Source organism: Anser cygnoides, chromosome 19 (genome assembly GCF_040182565.1).
Source record: "Anser cygnoides isolate HZ-2024a breed goose chromosome 19, Taihu_goose_T2T_genome, whole genome shotgun sequence".
NCBI classification, from domain to species: Eukaryota; Metazoa; Chordata; class Aves; order Anseriformes; family Anatidae; genus Anser; species Anser cygnoides.
The window spans coordinates 11,464,484-11,487,159 of record NC_089891.1 but is presented as its reverse complement, the minus strand read 5'-3'; the positions used below and the strand labels follow the sequence as shown (position 1 = coordinate 11,487,159).

The 22,676-nt window shown below is 60.4% G+C and overlaps 1 protein-coding gene across 4 annotated transcripts in view; it reads left to right on the top strand.

The window, feature by feature from the left end:
* Positions 1–19,250, top strand: part of SLC39A11 (solute carrier family 39 member 11) — a 151,862-nt gene extending 132,612 nt beyond the window's left edge. For all 4 annotated transcript variants that reach the window (XM_066980129.1, XM_066980128.1, XM_066980127.1 and 1 more), the window contains one exon: positions 18,308–19,250. The gene's annotated coding sequence lies outside the window, so the exon portion shown is untranslated. The remainder of the gene's footprint in view (positions 1–18,307) is intronic.
* Positions 19,251–22,676: the final 3,426 nt, after the last annotated feature.

The following is a 22,676-nucleotide window of genomic DNA, read 5'->3' as shown; positions in this document are numbered from 1 at the left end:
GGTCCCTGCTGACCACTGGCCCCTGACCGCGTGTGCGTGCACGGAGCTGGGCAGCCTCCGTGTGTCCTGGAGTGGTGGGGGAAGAAAAAGCTTGTGACATGGGCATTTTTGCCCTCGGGGACCGGTCTGTTGATGTCTGTCCCCCGATTTCTCTCAGGAGCAGAGGAGCTCGGCACGTTCCTGTCCCTGGGCTGGCTGGGTCTGGCTGCCTGGGTCAGTGGCTTCGTGCGCTTTCAGGGGCACCAGGTCTAGGCTGCTTTTGGCTGCTGAGGGGCCTGAATTCGGGGATTTGGCTCTCGGGTGTCCTTCTGCCCCATGGGCTGCAGTTCTCGCTAAGCCCCGAGTGATGACAGCTTATTTCAACGAGGAATATCGGGCAGCAGGGCGGCAAATCTCGCTGAGCATCAGCAGCTCGGGGCGCTGGAGGCTCCCGTGGGGACAGAGGAGAAGCTGGGGGATGCGAACAGCTCCCACTCCTGATCTGTGTCACCCCCAGGGCTCCCCGAGCTGGGGCAGGATGGAGTGGGGGGCTCGGGGGCTGCAGGGGCCGAGCAGCGCTGCCAGCCCAGCCCGGCACTGGAGGCTGCAGCGCCTTTAAGACCCCCCTGTGCTCCGGCCGTGCGGCTGGCAGCCAAAGCAGGCTCCCGGGTGCTGCAAACCAGATGTTTAAAGACCGCAGCGCTGTCCCCTCCGCCTAGCGCAGAAACTCTCTCGTTTCCCAGCTCATCAGCTCCTGAGGCTTCAGATGAAAAAAGCAGCTTGTTCTTGCGCTCTCTTGGCCTTAAAAAAAAAAAAACCTCCGGCTTGAGCAGCTGGTAAATGCCCCCTGGTTGCACGAGGTTTATTTTGTTCCTCGTTGGTCCTGCATGGGGACACGGGGCCAGCTTTCGGAGGAGCCCGGGGGAGGCAGGTGGGACTTCTGCCCTGCCGTCACCTGGGGATTGCCGTGGCTGCAATGCTCCCAAGCACAAAATGACAGAGCAGAACTGGTTGGAAGAAAGCACAGCTGTGGCAGGGAGCAGGAGCGGTGTCCGAGGGCACCCGGGCGTGCGTGGAGCCGGTGCAGCTCCTGGGCGAGCGCTCCCGATGCAGCAGGGAAGCTGTTTAATTAACAAACCGTTGTTGTTGCTGCTGGGTGGGATTAGGTGAAGCTGTTTGCTTTGGTAAGCGGAGCTCTCCTGGGAGCTGGGGCCAAACAAAGCCATCGCGTGGGGCTGGCGCATGCCGTGGTGCTTCCAGCTCTACAGCAGAGCTCAGCCCCCTCCCGTGCCTGCCTCGGTTTCCCCATCTGCGTAACGTGGAGGTGGACACCGCTGCTTTGTAAAGCAGGGAGAGGAGCTGGAGCTTCATCCCTCACCCTACGGAAAACCTGGGGAATTTGGTGACGGTGGAGGAAGGTGCAAAGTCCCCACCAGGGCAGGAGGCTGGACTGAACGTTGCAGAGGGAAACAAAGCAGTGGGTAAGAGAGAACGTTTGTTGCACCCCCTAAAGCACGGTGCTAACCCTGCTGGGCTGTGGCTCGGTTCTTTCTGAAGGACCCCCACCCAGCGACAGTGCAGCCTGCTCTCCCAAGCCGAAGGACAGGAGGTGATGCTCCGTCCTGAGATGCTTTCATTGGTCCCCCTCGTGGGACAGAGGTGACAGCAGACTCTTCATCCACAAGAGCATCAGTACGAGGGGACGTGGCCGTGCTGTGCCCGAGGAGCAGACGGGCTCTGCAGCAGGGTTGCTGTGCTCCGGGTGCTGCGGTGCGGCGTGGAGGCCCCAGCCGCTTCCCCGCGTGCCAGGGTAAACAGAGGTGAATGACTCGCAGGGTCTCCTGATGGCTTTTCCAGCAGCAATTAACTGGCCCACAACGAAAGCCTGAGGGCTTTCGCCATTCCTGGGCCAGGCAGACGTTTCCACTCTCTCTCCCTCGCTCTGGCCAGCAGAACCCTGCTCGCCGTCCCGACACACGGACGTCTCAGCCCCGTGGTGGTCGCCTGTTGTCACCGCGGCTGCAGGATGCACAGCTGCTCACGCTTTCCTAGCTCTGTCCCCGTGGGATAGATGCGAGTGGCTCTCCCAAAGAGGAGGAACACACAGGAGCTGCTTGGTCCATGAAGCCACGTGTCCCCAGGAGGGCACCCCGCTGTCCCCAGGCCTGCCGCGGGGCGCTGGAAGCATTTCCCAGGCAGGGCTCAGAGCATCTCACGAGGGAGCCCAGCTTGTGCTGGGCTTTGTCCCACCTTTCCCGGCGAGGAAGGAAAGGGGGAGCGAGGGACACTGTCACCTTTGTCCGCCACCTCGGTCCCTAAAGGCTGCTGACTGAGAGTTGTACAATCCAGGAAAAATCCTCTTCCCCTTCATGGAGCCACGGGGAGCTCACCAGGCTCGTGACTTGGACGGCGCAGCAGGGCTTGCGGCTTCTCCTTCTTTCCCTCTCGGTTGCCTTTCCAGCGTCTGTCTGTCCTGGCTGGTTCATATTTTGGGCAAACCCCAAGAACACTGAGTTTACTTTGAGAACCGTCCCCCTGGGCGGACCCCGCTGGAGCAGGACGGTGGCTGGGGGGAACTGTGGCTCTCCTGTTCACGGGGCTCGTTTGAAGGTTTCTGTGGGCAGCGCGGAGGCTGCCCACAAGGACCTGAGGATGTTTGGTGTGAGATCAGCTGGAGGCTTATTTGGGGACCACCAGCGAGCTGCCGGCTACCGCAGGACTCGGGCTGCGGCCACCTTTTGATATGGCGAAGGCAAATATTGAGAAACCCTTCTGCACGGGGGGAGCCCGAGGGCTGGGCGCTCCTCGGGCGCTGGTAGCCACCGCTTGCTGCCTGCAGCCACGACGAAATGCTTGATGTATTTCAGCGGGGTGGCACATAAAAGGTGTGGAGAGGTCGTTAAAGCAGGGACCTGGAGCCCCTGGCTGGCTTCGGGAGACCACCGGAGCTTTGTAGGGTGTTTGGCACGGGGACAGAGCAGCACGTATTCCTCCCCCCCCTCCCTTCATCTTTAAATACCACCCCGCAGATTTAAAGGAAAAAATAAATGCACTTAAAATGGCATCATTTTGTGGTGCCTTTAGGCCTATTTATATTTTTATCGCTCCCCAAAATTTTGTATAATAACCTTTTTCATGAAAACGTCGGTGTGTATGTGCGGGTAATTAATCCAGGCATCATCTTCAGAAAGCGATTTTACAGCTGGGTTTCGGGCAGTGGCCGTTGGGTTCCCGGCTGCCGTGGGGCCCTTTGCTGTGGGGCCGGGCTGATCTCGAGCTTTTCAGCCCTTTTTGAGCTAATTCAACCTCGCTGTGAGCTCGGGCGGGGGGTGAGTTAGCACCGAGTGCAGTTGCTTCCCTCCCGTGTGTCCCCCTGAGTCACATGAAAATACATTTCCCAGGGGTGAAAGAAGCTAAATATCCAGCAAGCCGGTGCTCAGAGCGGGCTGTGGACCGGGCTGGCTTCGAGGAAAGCAGGTTTTATTTAGCCTGCAGGCCGCAGGGCAGGGCAGAAGGTCCCTCTTTGTATCGCCTGCTCCGACCTTCCTGCAGCACGGCTCGGGGGGGCGGCAGCTCCTCTGCTGCCAGGCTCGGCTCTCCCGTTCCCCGTGAAAAATGAACCAAATCTCTCAACTTCCGACTGAAACGTAAGATGTGAGATAAGTGTTTACTGAAGGCTCCGGCTGCCAAATAGCCTGGAGACCCTTTCCTTCCTCCTCTCTGAACAAGGCCGTCCAGGTGTTAACCGCCTCTCGGAGATGTTGCCTAGCACATCCTGGTCTGAAATGAGATTTTCACCTTTGTCAGAATGATTTTGAACCTTTGAACGACATACCAGCCACCGGCTTGGATCGAGTAATTCCGGCAGCTTCCGTACCTCCTCCTCCTGGCGTGCGTGGGGGCACCGGGGATGCTGCTGGGTGCTGCGCCCGGCTCCCAGGAGGGGAGGGAGCAGAAGGGTGGCTTTGGTGAGACGAGCCAGCTCCTTGGGGCCTTGGTTCAACATGACAAAGTTTGTCCTTGCCTAATCAGCCCCTTGAGCCACCCCGGTGGGAGCATTGGCTGGGTCATTGCTGCTCTTTTCCCCCCCTTCCTCTTTCCTTGCATCTTTCCAGCCCCGCTGGTGGCTCAGGCGGGGCGGAGGGGACCCCACAGTGGCTTTTATTTCACGTGTTGGGTATTGCTTTATTCCCAGCTCACTCCGGCAAAGCACCCGTCACGGATTCATTGCAAAGCCGATGACAATTTACTAATGTGGTGTGCGTGGAAGAGACGAGGAGGGGGCCGGGGGGCTGCCGGGGGGCGAGGTGGGCAGAGGCGTGAGCCTGCCTGCTGCTGGTTAATATCTGCGGTCGAAGTGCAAATGGAGCAGGCTCCAGCTCCGGTATGTTTGTCTTGGAGATTAAATCTGGAGAGCCCCCGGTCTCCAAGTCCATGCCGGGAAGAGCGGGGCGGGGGGCGTGGAGGGAAGGGGAGCGGAGCCCCGCGGGCGCGCACACCTTTTTAACCCCCTGGAAGCTGCTTGGAAACCAGGGCTTAGAGGGCAGACGCAGGTAGAGGGAGGAAGGGTGGGGATGTACGGGTCTTTGAAGCAGCTCAGGGACAAGACTGGTGCAGCCTGAATCGTTACACCTGTCTGTGGAGTTCCTGCAAGGAACCTCTCCTTGCTCTTTTTGCACCACTCCGTGTGGCTGCGGCCCCGTGGGACCGCTCAGAGCAGCCAGGAGGGTTTGCTCCACAAGCGGGGCACCGAGCGGCTGCCCCTCGTGTGGGCGCAGTCCTGCCTCTCCCCTCGCTCTCGGGCATCTCGTAGCTTTTTCTGCAGCTCTGCCCCTGCCTGTCCGGAGGGCTGAGTCCAACTCTGCCTGGGGTCTTGCATCCCAGCCCCTTGCCGTGCTGGCCGCCCAGCACCATGTGCACCATCCGCCCCCATCCCAGCATCATGGGGGCTGCTCCCAGCACCCAGCCTGGGACCCCGGTGGCCGGGACCATCCCAGGCTGCAGGACAGCACCCCCCCAGCACCGAGCATCGTGCCCAGGCCAGCAGGAAAACACCGTGCCGAGCTCGGGGTTGCCTTTAAGGCCGAAGCGTGGGGCAGGCGGGCGGGAGGGAAAGCGTCTCCCCCGGGATCCGTTGCAGTAATGTTCCCAAACACTTCATCTTGTGTACAGTGCGTACTACAAGTGTTCCTACAGCGCTCAGGGCTGTTTTTGCAGTGCTGTTTATATAAGAGATCGCGCATGGTGCCTACATGCTTCTGGCACTTACAAACCCAGGTAGGCTGTGTTTATCCTGGGGATTGGCCCCAGTTGCAGTCATCTGGGGCTCAGCCAGCAGCGTAGCTAGACTGATATATATATTATTTAAAAAAGCCCTGCTTGTCGCGAGGCCAAGCCTGCTTGCCGTGCCGATGAAAAACGTGGCTTCGAGCAGTTTTACCCAGGCTGAACCGGTGGAGATGTGCCAGGGGGCAGGCGGGAGTGGGGGGACGCAGCCGCTCCTGCACAGCTCGCAAGAGGTGGCCCTCGAGGTGGCTGTGGGACCTCGTGGGCCTGGTCGGTGGGGATATGGCCCCTTCTCTGTGCCCTCTCTGATCCTTGAGAGCCTAGCTGGTGGTCTGCTCTGGCACCCAGACGGGTTTAGCATCATCCCAAGGAGGGCTTCAGGGGGTTTTGAATGTCTGGAGACTGGGCTGGCTTTCCCATTTGTTACAGGGCCTGGTGAAGGGATGCAGAGGGGATGGATTTCCAGTTCCCTCCTTACTCTTGTTGCTTGAGGTCCCGTGCGTTGCAATGTGGTTTTTGGCTCCTCTTAATGGGTAATGGGATGGGAGTCTGTCTCCCAAATGACTGCCTGGTCCAGACCTGGACCTAAACCTGCAGAGCAGAGACCAGAAAGCTGGGAAACCATGGGGTCCGACCCCACACAACTTGTTTCATTGAGCCCTTCCCAGCATGGGATGGGTCAGCTGGGTTGCACGCGTATCACCATCAGTAAAAGATGGGTTTTCATGCATCCTCCCTTCCCGTGGACCCAAAGGTCCCCAGCTGTCCCAGGAGCCCTTCCAAAGCCTCTCCTCGGCCTCCGTGTCCCACCTGGGAGCGCGCCCAGCAGGCCGAGGCCTGCGGCTGGCCTGCCCCACTCCTCCAGCCCTGAGTCCTCTTGTTTTGACCTAAAAGGGAAAATTTAATTAAATGAGATGTCGATCTCATCTGCTGGGAATTGTCCCTGTGGGCACCGTGCCCTGGACCGTGGCCAAGGTGTGGGAGCAGGGGAGGAGGAGGAGGGCAGGGAGGAAGGCTGGGCAGTGGTGCGCAGCCCGGGCTCCTCTCGCCTTCCTCTGGCTCCGGCCTGCCTGGGGGTGTCTGCTCCCCTTCCCTGCCCCGGGAATGGGGCCGAGACGAAGTCATTCTGCCTTTGGGTTCCCCTCCCAACCCTGCTTGGTGCCTTCCACCATGAGGCACAACAGGAGGACGGGGTAAGCAGGGGGTGTAAGAGGCCCGCCTGCACCCTGCAGCGTGCTGCTGGGGATGTCGGCTCTCGTGAGAGCAACCTCTGAAACCTTAACCCCATTAATTTATACATCGCACACAGAATTACATATTCTTGTTCCAAAATGAAGGCGATTTGAGGAAATTCAAACATATATAAACAGAAAGCATCTCTTGCAAACTCTCCACATCCCCTGGGTGTTCAGGTCCAATCGTGCTGATTGCCACGGGGTTTGTCGTCGTGATGCTCGTGGCTGTGGGGTGACCACCCACTTGCTGCAGGGTGGGTTTCTTGGAGCATTGGCGGTATCTTGTTTCTGAGGAATGAGGTTGGATTTTAAAACAACATCAAGTGGGAGTAGCTGTAAAAAAAAAAATCATATTTTATGTCTGCGATCCTTCCGTTATTGCATGAAAATGTCTTTCTTGGAAGCTCTTTGCTGTGGCCCTGCCTATGCTGAGTGCCGTGAGCTGGAGGCAGGGCCCTGGCAGCCCCAAAGCTGCCTGCACGGCAGTGCTGAGCAGGGCCAGGATGCGACCCTGTGGACAGGGGATGTCTGGAGAGGGATGCAGCAGCACCCAACTTCCTTTTGGGTTGCCCAAAAATGTGAGGGTACCGGGGGTCTCACTGCTGGGGGCAGGAGAGGCCCCAAGCTGGGCTGTGTAAAGGCAGGACCCCCTCGAGGGGTGCTGCGAGGAGGGGCTGCTCGGGGTGCCCCCCGTGGGCAGCCCTCCTGCAGGAAATGCCCCGGCTCCGGTGGGGAGAGCCTATTAAAAGGGAATAAGCCAATCAATAAATCAAGGCACCTGAAAAATGAAACCGAGGGGGTGGGAGAAGGGTTTCTCTTTTTTTTTTCTTTTTTTTTTTCTCTTTTTTTTTTCTCCCCCTGGTCCTTTCTCAATTAAAGCAAACAAAACCGAACTGCAGAACGTGGCCGTGGCTGTGGGGGGCCGTGAGCTCAGAGGCTGGTGCTGGTGCCTGCGCGGTGGGCGCTGAGCTCAGGCACGGCCGCGTGTGCTTAAACGAGCCCTGTAAATTACAGCCGCGATACTGGGAGGTGTTGAAAAGGAATCAGTTATTCCACGGCTCGAGAGGGCAGCCCGGGCTCCTCTGGCGGGGGCGCTCATCCATTCTGAAGGGTGATTTTCTGTGAAAACCTGCTTTTATGTGTCTGTGACGTTGGCCAGCAAGAAGGGGAGATGTTGCTGCTTAGCCTCCATGGGTTCCCGGCCATGCGAGTGTAGAAACTCTGCTTCCAGCCCCGATTTTAAATCCTGGTTGTCTTTTATGCACGGTCTTTGTTGTGCCTGAAAATGTCTCTCGGGGCGTGCGGCCGTGCGGACCCGCGTCCCTGCGCGCGGTGCAGGGCTTGGTCCTGCCGGGATGCATCCCAAGGGTCCGCTCAGCATCACCCCCTGACAGGGCAATGTCCTCACATTTACGGACTAAATCTGAAGCTCTTTGTTGCTTTTGGACTCCTTAGCAGAGCACGTGGCACTCGCTGCCTTTATGCCCCCTGTGAGTTGTGATGAAACACTGGGACACTGTCGGGGTGCTGGTGGCACTGCCTGGTGCTCAGACCTCGGCTTCTGGTGCCTTTTGGCTCTCCCCTCCCTGCCTTACACCAGGCCACGTCGGAAACGCCAGCCTGGTTTTGTCCTGGTGATCAGATCAGGGTGCTCTCTGCTGTGGTCTGTGCCTTAAACTGAAGAGCAGAGTGCCTGGAATCACCGGGAAAGGCGTAGAAATTGTACAAAAGCGGTGTCTCCCCCGTGGATGGCAAGCTGGGGCGGGCTGAGCGTGCCCTGGCACCACGAGCCCCACCGCAGCAGCGCTGCTGATGTCCTCCGTCCACAAGCACAGCAGAAATGGCCTCTCTGCCTCAGGAAACCCCAAGGCTGGGGACATTTTTTGGATGCACGTCGCACTGGAGCCGGGCCCTCCCTGAGCCTGGTGCCCAGGGAGGAGCGCGGTGGGGCCGGGGCGCTGGGTCGGGCGCGGAACAAGGAGCTTTTCACTTGGCCGCTTTTTTCCTGACCTACATTTCTATAATCCTGCGTAAAGTTTAAGTCTCAAGCAGTTGGCCTTTTCCAATCGAGAAAGGGTTTCAGAAAAATTCCTGCCTGGTTCTAGGAAAGGCCGGGCTGAGCACGCTGCCGCCTGCCCTTTCCCCCAGGTCACCGCCGAGGCTGCCTCCGCCTGAGCGCGCTGTTCCCTTCCCTTTCTGCTGGGAACGCGCCCGGGGGCCTTGACACGAGTCCTGGGGGTCGCCACGTGTCCCTTAAACCTTCCCAATCCCGGGACCGAGTTTCGGAGCAATGAAGGGAAGAAGGACCCAGCTCCTTGCCAGCCTTGCACGGCCGCCGTCCCGGCCCGGGACTGGGGGAGCATCGGTGTGCAGGCGGCCGTGCGGGGCCAGCCCCGGCCCCCACCACATCCCATAACCCACGGGAGACGTGGTGTGATGGAGGCGTTGAGGCCAGACAGTCCCAAACCCCACCACGCATGGCTCAGTTTCACTCGCAGAGTTCTCAGTGATGGGTTTGGGTTAGTGGGGGCTTTTGGACTAACAAAAACTTTGTTTTTTTTGGAAGTGTATTAGGAATATTTTCGAAAAGTTTGCTTTTTTTTTATTTTTTCCCCTGCGCTTTCAGCAAATTTGAATTAAAAGATACAAAGACCTTCTTACGCTTCTTCCCTTTCATTTTAAGCCCCTTGGAGCAGGGAGGTGGGGGCTCTGTCACACTGCTGCACCTGATGTCCCCGCGGTTCGGGGGCGGGGGGGTAACTTGCTCCCTGGGGGGCTTCTCGGGTGAGGTGGGTTTTTGGGTGGGGGCTTGGAGCGGGGGCTATTTTGTTCTTTCAGCTGAGTGTCCTCGGAGTGGAATGGACTGCAAGGCTCAGTTGTTTTGTGGCCATTTTTTGTTCCTCTTGCAGGGAAGTCATTTAAATTTAGCAGTTAAAATAAAAATAATCCAATTTTTATGCGTTACCACTTGAAAACAAAAGAGCAGTGTGTCCATGGCTCTGACTTCTGCGCTGATTTATGCACATACAGAATTTTTCTTGCTGCTCTCCGGCCTCGTGCTAAGCATCCAGGAGGGACAAACTGCCCAACTTCCCCAAAGGCCGCATTTCGGCTGAGGACACTTCCCGAAGCCTCCCCCCCCCCGCCGTCTCAGCATCAAACCCTAATCCTGACCTGGGGGCCCGTCTCCCTGAGGCCGAGAGGTAATTTTACCTCTTGATCCGGCGCTGAAGTCCGTTGTGAGAATTAAGCAGTGTTTTGCTGCACTAATTTACCGCCACGTATTGTATAATTACCTTCTTATGGGGCTGGGTGTGCTCTGGGCTCTCCCGCTGTACGCCGAGGCTGGCCGTGCTCGTGTCTGCGTGCGTGGGAGCGATGGTTTGGCACAGCCGCCTCCTGCTATGGCCGTGATCCGGGGCAATCACCGGGGGTTCTTCTTCTGGGAAATTTTCTGGTGCAGGGGAAGGGGCGGCGAGGAGGAGCGGGAGGGCAGAGCGGGGCCGCGGGCACGGGGCCAGCCGTGGTGGGGACGGATGCGTGGCTGCAGGGATGGATGCATGGCTCTGGAGCTGCCGTCGGGTGGCAAAGAGTGAAGCTCTCGCCGCTCCAGGAGCCAAAGCTAACCTCAGCCTGGTTTTTTTTCTGGGAGAGAGATGCCGGGAGCCGGGGCAGCCCCGCTGGGGACCTGTCTCCTTGATGGACCAGGCGCCTGCGTGGCTTTTCCCTGCCTGCCACAGCCGGGTGGTGACGGCTCTCCCCGCTTGTCCCTGAGCTCCGTGTCACCTCTCAGCCCCGCAGCCACCACCCTGCGGGTTTCCCTGGAGGCCCCCCGAGAGCTGCAGCGTTCGCAGCCCCCCGAGCCCCCCGATTTCTAGCTCAGAGCTCAGCCTGGTGCCCGGTGCTGGGTGTCGCGCTGGGCTGTGCGCCGCCGCGAGTGACGGCGCCGGGGAGAGGAGGCGAGGGCTGGATCGTGCCAGGGCAAGTTCCCTCGCTCCTGGCTGAGGCTCCACGAATGTCCTTTGTCTCTGGTTCAAGCTCGTTTTTTTTTTTTCCATTGCGGTGCCGATGGGCCTCATCCTGATCGGCTGGGATCTGTGGGTGTTTTTCCCCTCCTGCAGCGGGGAAAGAAAATAAAAATGTGGTTCAAACCCGACTGCGCAACCAGCATGAGAGGGCGCATATTTCTCTAGGGGAGGCAGGATTTGGCCCGCTGCAGGGTTGGGAGCATCCATGCCCTGCTCAGCACTGGTGCTTGGCAGGGGGGCTGTGGCTGTGTGTCTCTCCGGGAGGCCGTGGTCCTGCTGTCCCCCCCCCGGCCCTGCCTTGGCACGCTTTGCCAGCATTCGATGCGCCTGTCTTCGCACACAAAGGGAAGGGGCGAGCAGGAAAGGGGGGGGGGCGCACAGGGAATTAATCAGCTTAGGGTCAGCACAGGAAAAAACACTGCTTAAATTGGTAATCCCCGGGGATAGAAATCAGCTCAAGGCTGCATAATAAATGTGCAGCCCGGTGGTTTTTTCCTCCCTGCTCTCCCCAGCCGGGCAGGTGTCAGAGAGCAGGAGCTGGCGGGACGGATCCTGCCTCCAGCGAGGGCAGGACTCGAGTGTGGGTGCTTTTGGCATCCTTGTCTGGGGACGCTCCCTGCTGCGAAGCTTTCCAGAAAACATCCTGACCCCGGTGTGAGGACTTCGAAGTCCCCTGGGCGCTCAGGCAGGTTGTGGGCTGAACCCACCGCCTCCCTGCAGCCAGAGCAAGGGGGGGGCTTCGCGGAGCTTTCCCCACCCGTGCGCCAGTGCAGGGCTCCCAGGGTGAGGAGGAGGCTGCAGGTGTGCGAGGAGAGGGCTCTGCGCCCCTTTAATCCCCCCTTATCCTGGGAATCCATCCCTGCGTGGCTCTGCTCGGAGGCAGAGCAGCCCTGGGGGACGTTGGCAGAGCACTGGGGTGGACGTCAAGGTCACGGAGCTCCTGCTCGGGCAGCCCGAGGTGCTCAGAGCTGTCTGCGCAGCCCCGAGAGCTCAGCCCTCTGCTCTCCATCACGTGGACCCAACGCCCCTGAGGAGCCCCAGGGCCTCGGGATGGGGTCGAATCCTGGCATTAACGCACCGGGGCCTCTCTTGCAGTGCCAGCAGCCCCTGCTGCTCCCCCGCCGGAGCACGCGGCGGGTGGAGATCTCGCTCCGAGGAAAGCCCAGGGATGGGTGGGATCGTCGGGGGCTCCCGCGGGCGGCAGGGACCAAAGGCAGCTGCTTGGCAGGTGCTCGGCTCCTGCCCGCCCGCCGTGGGGGACCGCCGGAGTGCCGGCAGCAGAAGCAAAAATGCGGGGAGGTAAACAGAGTTCACGCTCGGGGAACATCGTGTTGCTGCTTAGGCCCATCAATCCATCTGTCAGAGGGTTATCACTTTGGGGATGCTTTTAATAAAGGAGCCAGAACTGTCAGCGGGTGCCAGAGCTTGCGTGAAACCTGCCTCCAGCCTCTCCCGAGAGCTGGTGTTTTCCGAGCCCTGACATCGTTTTGTGCTTCCAAAATGAAGGAGAATCGGACTTGCTTCATTCTTTCAGCTGCCTGTCGGTCTCAACGTGACACTTACGCTGCTTTAAAGAAAGAATGGACTTGTTGCACTGGGAGGGAGGGGAAAAGTTGCCAGGGCGAGCCAGGGATGGAGCCCCGCTCATCCTCCCCAGGGTGTGGGTGTGCAAGAAGAGTTGATGTGGGATTTTCTGCTGGGGAGGGAAAAGGTGCATTTCTAATGCTTATTCTGGGGTGGGTGCCTGTGTGAGATCTCGGCGGGTCGATTGGGGCTGGTTTTTGGGGAGGAAACCCGCACCTGTTCCCGAGAGCGATGTCCTGGGCTGCAGCAGGTGCCGTGCCCTGAGCGCCTGTGGCTGTGGTGCTCCTGGTGGTGCTGAGAGCATCCCAGGGGGCTGAGCACCTCCGTACCCAGCTGGCAAAGAGCAGTGGCTGTCCGGGACCTGTACTCTGTGGGACACATTGCAGTCCCAGCCCTCCCCTTTTGTTCCTCCACTTTGAGACCAGGAGGTTGCCGCAGCGCTGGCAACGGGTGCAGGGTGCGTTCTGCAAGCTGGGGCTGCCGCGTCTCAACGCTGTCAGTTTTTTGGGGGTGTCGGATCTTAGAGCAAGCTCTAAGCAACGAATACCCTTCAATTCCTTTGGGGTACGTAGCCAGGAGCAACGGGGGGGGGGGGGGGGGGGGGTCTCCTGCAGCCTGACCCCACGCAGCGGCGCCGAGCATCCCCCTCCGCTGCGCCCCGGGGGCAGGGTGGAGCGCCCAGAGGAGAGGCGAGCATGTGTTTGGTTACGGGCGCTGTCTTCCCGTGATTCAGGGCGCTGTGCGGGGTGTCGGGGCACTGACTCACCGGCAGGCGAGCAGCAGCTCCGCGGCGAAGCCGACAGCACCTGTCTGGGACGCGGTTATTTATTAACGCCTTCCCAGAAAGGGCGGCATGGGAACAGAGCGCCCGCTTCGCTTCCTCTAGCTGAAGGAGTTTTTAATGACAGCTATTCGGAGGCCGGCCGGGATTTTGGCGAGGCCTCTGCATCCGATGGTTAGCTTGTTAAGTGAAGATAATTTCCCTCCCTCTGGAGGGAAAAGCTCTGGGATTTGGGGTGGCTCCTGCAGCAGGGGGCCCGGTGGCTGAACGAGAACGTGTTTGCGTTGCAGTGGGGCCGTGGGGTTGGAAGCAAAACCCCAGGGGGTGCGGGAGGGGCTGCCCCAGGGAAACATCCGAGAGGCAGGGCGGGGAGGTGGGTGTCCAGCGAGGGGAGCGGCTGGGGAGCTCGATGGACCCAGCGTTCCCTTCCCACCTGTGGGCTTCTCCCTGCGTCGCTCAGATTTCGGGTGGGACCGATCCGTTTCAAGGGTGCTTTTCCCGCTGCTCCGGGTGCTGAGCTTTCATCGCGTGTGTATTCACGGAGTGGGTGCGGCGTGGGACGGGGGGGCTGTACAGGCTTTGCTAAGGGCTGGTTGCTGGTGGGCTCCTGTTCTCCTTGCCCTGGGGGTCTCGGTGGGATCCCCGGGCTGGGGTTCAGGGCCCCTGTTGAGGTCCTTGCTGGAGGAGGGGATGGAGCTCGTGGGTCACCCCTGCACCCCCCCACATGCGCTGGCCTGGGCTTCCCCCACCCCACGGCGGTGGTCCATGGCCCTGTGCCGGCAGCCGAAGCGTGCCGTTTCCACAAGATGGAGCTGTGCGATGCCATCCACGGCTGGGCCAGACCCGTGGGAATCGGGGGGTCCCAGCTGCCCAGGGTGGCCGCGGGTCCTGGGGGCCGGCCCCAGCCCTCCCTGGAGCCCTGTGCCACCCCCTGCGGCGGTGCGGGATGCGGGATGCCCCGACACGCACCGTGCTGGGTTGTGACACGTCTCACAGCACTGCTGGTGGAGCAGGCAGCAGGTCAAGAGCTTTCCCCCAGGGGTCCCCAGGTCCCACACCAGGTCACCCCCCCCGGTTGTCACCTCTGCACGTCCCCTGCCACAGCGTGGCGGAGGAGCTGGAGGGACCCGACGGGGTGTGCACCTGGGGCTGGGGTCACCCTGCAGCGGCGCTGAGCCCCCAGGCAGCCGCTGCAGCAGGGAGGTCGCATCCTGCAAGGGTGCAGGGAGGGTGCACCCAGTGAAGCTGCAGCCTCTGCTGCCGAGTGGGCTCTGGGCTGAGCCCGCTGTGTTGGTTCACACACAGCCCGAGCACGGGCTGGTTCACAGCGCTGCCATCCGAAAATAAATCCTGGCACGTGGACACGGAGCGGCCGGGGGTGGTGGGGGGGATCGCTGCTGGTACGAGGGGGCCTGGAGGAGACGGGCGGGAGGGGAGGAGGAACGGGCTGCAACGGGTCCCACCTCCAGCTGGGACGTGTAAATGAGCAGAGAATGAGGGACAGAGAATGAGTCCCTGGGCAGCTGCAGGGTCGCATCCTGCTCCTACGTGCCTGGGGGTCGCTTGTGCTGGGCAGGCCGTTTGCAGGAGGTTGGGCTGCTGCCGGGGTGCTGGAGGCTGGCAAAGCTCGGGAGGACCCAGCGGGTTGGCAGGCGAGGGCTGTGACTCAACGGCTCTGTTTCATCTCTCGGATCTTTTGCTTTTTTTTTTCTTTAATCCACTTGCCTCATTGACTTTATTTTACAATCCGTCGCTGGGTTCACTGAAGAGCACTTTGGTCATTAAGCACGTCGGGGCATGTGAATAAGCCTCCGTCTCTCAGCTTCCACGCCGGGCTCGAAGCGCTGGCCGGGATGCGGCGGGCGCAGCAGAAACCCGCCTGCGTTGCTCCACGCCCCCGTCCTCCGCCACCTCCACGCTTTGGAGGTGTCGGTGACACAGCCCCATCGCTTTGCACGTCCTTTAACGTCTCCCGGCCCCCCTTCCCCTGCACTGACCCGGCCTCTTTAGACCTTTCCTATCTCTTTCCAGGGGTTCGGGGCCGGGCTGAGCACTGCCTGGGTCCGGGTGCGGGACCCGACGCGACGAGGTGCTGGCACGGCTGTGCTGGGACCAGTTGCTGCAAACAGGCTCTTGCTCTCTGGCTGCATTTTTCTGAATCCAGCCCAGCAGATGGGAAGTGTTTCGACAGTACAAGTGGAACCGGGGCATGTCTGAGCAGGGCGAGGGGTCTGAGGGAGGGACACCCGGGAGAGGGAGCAGCAGGGAGGTATTTCCAGCTGATGGGAGCCGAGCGAGCCATAACGTGAGCGCTGCCAGAATCGTTTCCCTGTCTGTTGGTTTCCTTTCCTGTTTGGCTTTGCTGCCTACACAGTTTGTGCTCAAGATGTCTGGAGATGCGATGCTCTCATCCTCTGGAGCCAAAAGCCCCAGTTCTATTCCTGTGCTTTGCTCCTTGCAAGCCCGTGCCGGGGGGGGGGGGCCGGGGCAGGCGGCAGCTCCCCGTACAGAAACACTGCTCATCATTACTGCTGTAATTCTGCCTCCTCCTCTGTTTGCTCTGGACAGATGTGCCATCCTTCCCGGGCTGCCGCTGAGCGTGGAGGCAGCCCCGTGCCCTCGTTCGGTGCCTGACAGCTCCCCTGCTCTCCTCGGGGGGTTCAGTGGGCTCGCAGAGAGGAGAAAACCAGAGCGGGGGCTGCGGGGAGGAGCGCGGGGCTCGCCGTGGGTGGCCTGGCTGCGCCGCTGCTCGTCCTCCCGGGGCCGGAGCGGTCCAGGGCTGGGGGAAGCAGATGATGCCTCGCTGGGGATATTGAGGGTTGGGGGTGGCAGCCGGCCCGGGGAGAAAGAGAACCGCACCTGGGACGTTGCCCTCCGTGGAGGTTTAGTGCTGAGGATGTGCAGATGGTGGGGAAGGAGGAAGGCTTGTTCCGAGCGGGGTTTGGGGTGGTCACCAAGGCGCGGGGAGGACGGTCCCTCAGCAGGGTGTCACTGGGACAAAACGAAGTGCTGTCATCTGCTGTGTGGTTAAACTGGGGCACCTGCATGGCAGCGAGCCTGCCCAGGCTGCATTTCAGTGATCCACACGGTGAGGACAGGCTAACGTCCCCGATGTGGGCAGAGACAAGGACAGGAGGATGTCCTGCAGCAGCCACCAGGGCAGGACGCCCGATCCTGTTCTCAGCATCTTCATCTCCGTGGCTGCAGCAGATGCGGCTGCACGGGGGCTTCTTCGTGGTCCCATGGGGCTCCGGCGGTGCCCCATCCCGCAATGTCCCCATCCCACAGTGTCCCCATCCCGCGATGTCCCCATCCCGCAGTGTCCCCATCCCGCAGTGTCCCCATCCCGTGGTGTCCCCATCCCGCGGTGTCCCCATCCTGCAATGTCCCCATCCTGCAGTGTCCCCATCCCGCGGTGTCCCCATCCTGCAGTGTCCCCATCCCGCAGTGTCCCCATCCCGCAGTGTCCCCATCCCGCAGTGTCCCCATCCCGTGGTGTCCCCATCCCGCGGTGTCCCCATCCTGCAATGTCCCCATCCTGCAGTGTCCCCATCCCGCAGTGTCCCCATCCCGCAGTGTCCCCATCCTGCGGTGTCCCCAGCCTCGCTGGCCGGTGGCCTCTCTGGGGAGGGGAGCGCATCAGGAAGCGGCTTTGATCTCCGGCGCTAACACCTTTTCAAACGAGCCGCACGAATGAGCGCCCTCCTGCCCTGCCCTGGCTCGGGCCGGGCAGATAACACATCAGAGCCTGCGCGCAGAGCGGCGATAGCGCGGCTTTATGGAGCCCTGATTGCTGCCAGCCACGCAGCTCGCTCACCGGGACTTCAAACGCAGCGCTGTACCTGCAACGCCCTGGGCAAAGAGTCCCGAGCCGGGCTTTATGCACCCACGTCTACATGTGTGCGTGTGCGTCTACGCCCAGCGCTTGCTGACAAATCTTTTTGCCCCGTCACATCTTTGCGCTGGCAGCAGGGTGGCTTCGGTGGTCCTCCTCTGGGATGGTGCTGTTGCGCCGAGGGCTGGACCCTCGGGACCCGCTCGCTCCGCACGTGCCGGTGGGCTCTGGGTGCCCCTGCGGTGCCACCGGCAGCACCGGGTGTGCTGACGGTAAAGCCCCGGAGGTGCCTGGGCAGGCAGGGAGGATTCGCAGCCGCTCTCCGTGTGCTCGCCAGCAGCGTGGGAGTTAACGGAGAAGTGGGGGGAAAGCGGAGGAAAAGGGCTCGGACCTCCCCCTGCCCTCCCCGCCGCCCCCCTCGGCTGCTGCGATTTCACTGAGGCTGTGTATTGGCCTCGGGAGAGCCAAGCTGGGTAACACCACAACATAAACAGAACATCTGGAAGCTCTTAAAGGGTTTTATTTTTTAACACATTTACAAGAGCCAGGGACACTTTGCAAACTCGGAGACACTGCGCTGCTTCTTTCCCCCAGAGCCGACCGTCAGCCCGGCACTGGGGGAAGGCACCGGGGGCTGCTCGTGCCCCTGTGCAGCATTTCTGGGGGCTCGGTATCTTGGCCAGGAGGTGCCAATCCTGCTTGCACGTTCCTTGCGAGGTCCAAGGCTAACAGATGATAAGTGCTGCATGATAAGCGAGCAGAAAGCTCTTCCCTTCTTCCTGCGCACCCCTAGTTAATGTTGGAGCGGGCTGGGGGCTTGGGCAGGGTTTGCCTGGTGGACAACCTGTTTAATGGTCTTGTGGAGGGAACGGGGAGAAGCAGAGGACAGCAAATGATGATTAAGCTGCCCAAGTGGGCAAAGAGCTTGTGTGAGCCAAATAGGAGCTGGTTGTAACATACTTAGCAGTGGAGTTTGGGTCCTCCAGCGCGGCGCAGCTGATCCGAGACTTGTAGGTGGGGAGCCTGTGGACAGGGAGGCCAAACGAGCTCCATCTCCATGCTGGTGACAGTATTTGCTGTCGGACTGTTATCCATCTCCGTCTAAAGGGCTGCAGCCTCCCTGGCCTCCTCCAAGAAGCTGCTCCTGCCGGCCCCGTGCAGCGCTGCAGCGCGTTATCGGCCGCTGGCACACAAGCACAAGGAGCAGCTTTCCCTCCCTGTGCTCTCCCCGGTGCTGTGGCTTTGTCTGCCCCACGGAAATTACCATTTGATTTTCTTCCATCAGCCCTTGTCTGTCTCCTACTCACCCTTGTGCTACACGTGGCTGTTGGGGCTGCAGCGGGTGCGTGCAGGCCCTGGGGGTCCGGGCACGGGGAGGGCTCCAGCCTCTGCGTTGCTGCCGAATTTCGGGTGTGATGCTGAAGGTGGCTTTGCAGAGCGGCTCTCTGAGGGGCTGCTGGGTGTCTCCCCTTCTATTCATCCCTACAAAAACTTAGTTTGGTAACAAAGAGGGATCACGATGTGCTTCATCACGCCCAACCGTTATTCCTCCCACTAACGCTGTGGTTTTCCTTCGCAGGGTCGGTGGTGACGGCTCGGGGTGCGGGCGCCTGACAGGGGAGCCGTGGCGCTGCCGCAGGGAGCGCGGCCACCCAGCCGAGGATGGGATGCTTCAGCTGCGAGCGCAGAGGGAGGAGAAGCAGAGGCAGCACGACACGTCTGGCACCCAGCAGGGGAGCAGGGTGCACCCGGGGCCGTGGCGAGCTCCTGCACCCGGCACCGGCCATGGGAACAGCCCCGGCGCAGCCACCCAGCGTGCGCTCACTGTGACTCACGGCCCCGCTCGGCGAGGGGTCCTCCCGCACTGACCTCGCTCCGCTGGCTCCCACGCAGGGCAGAGATGACTGAATTACTGCTCCCCGCTGGGCTCTGCAAATTCTCCTCTTGGCCGGGCAGCTTCCAGGCCGGATACGTGGGGCTGGATGGCTAAGTGCCCTCAGGTCAAACAGTAGCTCCGATTTTTCCCCTGTGAAGGACCAAGCGCTTGCCCGGTTCCAAGGAAGCAGCTGTGGAATTTTATTTTATTTTTTTTTTGTACCCCTCTGCTCTTCCTTCTGACTCTTTTCGTGATCTTGGGCTTTTCAGGAGGATGGTTGGACCCAGCCCGCAGCACCAAGTGCGGTCTCCTGCAGAGGGACGAAAGCCTCCGGAGGAGCCGCGTGCCAGGACCGAGGCGGCAGCCTCAATGCTGTGGGTTTGGAACTGTCTGGGAGAGTGTCCCCTTGTGTCACCAGCATTGCGCGGCCGTGTGCCACCCATGGGGGTGCCCGCCTGGTGCAGTACAGGAGTCGCCGGCTGCCCCCGGGGCTGAGCATCCTCCTCCCTGCCACATCCCCCGTGGGACGAGGAGGGGCTGGGGGGGGGGCACGGGGCCAAGCCGCAGCGAGGGGAATGTCAGGACGGGGAAAAATGTCACCCCCAGAAACAATTAAACGGCTTAATAAAATCCTTCGCCTCTCTGAGTGCTCGCTGTTCTTTTCCGTTTGCCTTGGCTCAGCCACACTTACATCATGGCCCTATCGCGGGGCTGCCGAGTGGACGGGTTTGATTGCACAGGAAACCGGTGCTTTGGCAAGCTGCTCTGCCCTGGCAAAGCCAGGCCAAGAGTTTCATGTCTTTGCTTTGCAGAAAAAATTCTTCCCCGTCCTTTCCCCCTTTCCTTTCTGCAACCCTCAACCATCACCCCCCAACCAGGCAGGCCACCCCTCGCATGCCTCCTGCTCCAAAAGTGAGATGCAAATTAATTCCCCTTCAGTCATGTTGTTTCTTGTCCACGGACTGTGTGTTCCCTCCTGCCCTGGAGAGCTGATGTGAAGCACTGGAAGGTGCCGTGTGGAAATGTAACATAAAAAGGATATTTATGTAATGGAAATCTCCTTTGATTTCCTTTTTTTTTTTTTTAAGAGTTACGTCTTCATTATAAAAAAGATGCCCTTTCATCTCAAAAGCACAGTAGCCTCAGGCGCGTGTGTGAATGCGTTGCGGTGTTCGGCTGCGGTGGGGAGATAAATATTTTAATTAATAATTTATCCAGATTTATCCGACCTCGAGCTGGCTGCTGTAGCTGGGGGTGGTCTCTGCCTTCCTCTGCACCCCGGGTGCCCGCTGGACAAAGGGGCGGAAACCTGGGCAGAAACACACAGCCTTGGGTCCTCCGAAACCAGCACCCAGCTCTGAAACACCTCGGAGAGCTTTAAGAGCTGCGTGATGCCCTTGGGTGAGAGAACAGCAAAGGGCAGGGACGTAGGGAACTTCGCTTGGCGTTTGGTTTGGTGATGATGGGTAAACGGCGACGGCAAATCCATTTGCATCAATGAAACCTCCCCGGAGGTGCAGGAAAGTGCACCCAGGAGCGGCGGGTGGCCGAGGCGGCACTCAGCCCTTGGTCTGATGCTCTGCCCCTGGAAGTTTCTCCTCCCAGGGAGACGAGGCCGTGCCCCAGGCAGCAGTGAGCAGAAACAGCCCAGGGCAAACCTGGGGGGGGGGTTCCCATCCGTGGGGCAAACCTGGATTTTTGTGCTAGCTCCGAGAGCCATTGTCACAGCTTGCTGGGGGTTTGTAATGTCCCTCGCCTGCTAAAAACAGCCTGGGCTGTCTGAGGAGACAGCACCCGTGGTTGCCCCCATGCAGGGAATGCGCCAGAAGCGATGCCGGCTGGCGTCACGTTGCCACGAGCAGGATTTCCTGCACCTGGCCTCGCCAGGGATCAAACCCTGCTGTAAGCTGTGTGCGAATCACCGCGACGTCCGTGTGGCAGAGCTGAGGGGCAAGGAGGCTGAATTCCCCCCAGGGAAGGCAGAGAAACCCCCGACCCTGTGCACCCCGGGGATGCCGTGGCCGATGCTCACGACGCCCCCGGCCAAAAAGAGCCGTGCCCAGGGGACAGCCGCCGCGTGTGACCGCATTTCCCTGCAGCGGGATGCAAATCATTTGCATCGCTGCTGGGGGAAATCCGCTTTTGGGATCCTTTGTCAAGGCTCTTCCCCGTCAAGGCTGCCCCTCTGTCGATCCCAGCCCGTGCGGAGCTGCCGATGGGCGCGGGTGCTGGGGGGGGGGGGGGGGCTCAGCGCCCGGGCACGGACCTTTCCGAGCTCATAACTAATATTGACTTCAAAGGCTGTTTGCCTTCGGTGTCGGTCAGTCGTGTAATTCCAGCTTGTTTAGAGACGGCGAGCAAACAGAGAGCCAGGCCGTTAAAAAGGGGAAGGGTGTGGGAGCTGTAGTGCTATTTACCTGTGTAACCAGCAGGAAAACCCGCCTGTCATCCGTGCGAATAAATACAAACTGGAAGCACGGATAAACCCGCGGGGATTTATTAGTTTGCTTTACCAAACGCAAATATTCAGGCGAGCTGGCTCGGCCCAGGGGCTGCCTTTTGCCTTTTGTGCGCTGCAGCGCCTGGCGCCTATGGGCGCTGATAAGGGCGTGCGCTGCGCTGAGCCAGCCCTGCTCAAGGGGGCTCTTTTGAAATGTTTCCGTCTCCCTTTTTGCTCAGGCCTGATCCTGCGAGGGGCTGAGCGCCTGCTGGGGTCCCCGGGTGCGCTCAGCACCAGCACGTGCAGGTGGGAGGGATGCTGCGGGCCGGCCTCGAGCAGCGTGAGGCCGCTGGGGTCTGTGCCATAGGGGTGCAGTGGTCCTGCCCCCGTGTGGGTTCTCCAGGGGGGGCTCACACCGGTGGGCAAGGAGCGGGGAGCCCCCAAACCCGTGGGGCATCATGCCCCGGTGCCTCTGGGCAGAACTGTGCGTGGTTAAAGACATCCTTCTCCACCTCCCTTTGCCCAACGGTGATGGATGTTGACTCCTCTGCCTCCCTGCAACAGCAGCGTGCTCCAAAGGAAGCTGAAAGATATTTCCTTTGTGTTATTTTTTTTTTTACCTTTTTGGAAGTGCAGCCTCCAGCCTGCGGGGCTCGCCACCAGAAGCCGGCGGTGATGGCAGGAGGGTGCTGCGCTGCCTGGGTTTGCTGTGCCCCAGCCGCCCCGGCCCCCACCCGAGCACCTCCCTACAGATCTGCTGCGTGCCCCGCGGCAGCTTTCTGCTGGTGGCCGGATCTGTAGGTCCAGCCCGGAGCTGGCAGCTGCCCCCTGTTCTTATTTTCCCAAATGACACTCTCCTGCCCCATCCGGGAGGCTCTTCATCCTTCTGCTTGGAAAAAGCAGGAGTGGAGTCCAACGGGGATGCAGAAGGCTCGGGGGCAGCGTGTGGTCAATACTGTTTGCTTTGGTTTGAATAAACACAAGGTTAGAAGCCACGAGCTGTTGCAGGTAGGAGGAGGGGAGGCTGCCCCCGCTCCCCCCATTTGCAGTTTTCCATTCCCATCCCTATCTCTGCCCCGCTTCAGCTGTCCCTGCAGCATCTGGTGCGTGTTTACAGGCACTTCGAGATGCTCTTCGAGCCGTGAGTTTTCCTCCGGGCCTCGTAAAACCCATCTGCTCGAGCCGCTGGCTGGCTCGGGGGAATTTCCAGGCCCTGCTCCGGTGCCGGTGCTGACGGCGCGCGGGTTTGGAGGCTGCACCCGTGGGGTTTGCACAGCCCCGGGGCCGGGCTGGGGCTGCAGGCGTGTGCAGGATGCGGCCGGCGGGGCTGTGCTGGGTGCTGTGCTGCTCCCGGCTGAGAGCCTGGGGGCTTCCAGCGGGTGCCAGTGGGACAGGGCAGGGTGGCTGGGCTTTGCTGGGGATGCGTTTTCCCACCTTTCACCTATAAAACTATTTTTTTTATGTGTTAAGGAGGGCACGCGCGTTACCTCCCTATCAGAAAATGAAGCTTTAATGGCCAGATCTGAAGCCTATTAAAGGGGAGCCTTTACATTAACTCATCTGGGGCCGGGCCAGAATTTCTCCTGTCTTTCCTCCCATGCATTATTTGGGACTTCTTCCTCCAGGCTCCTC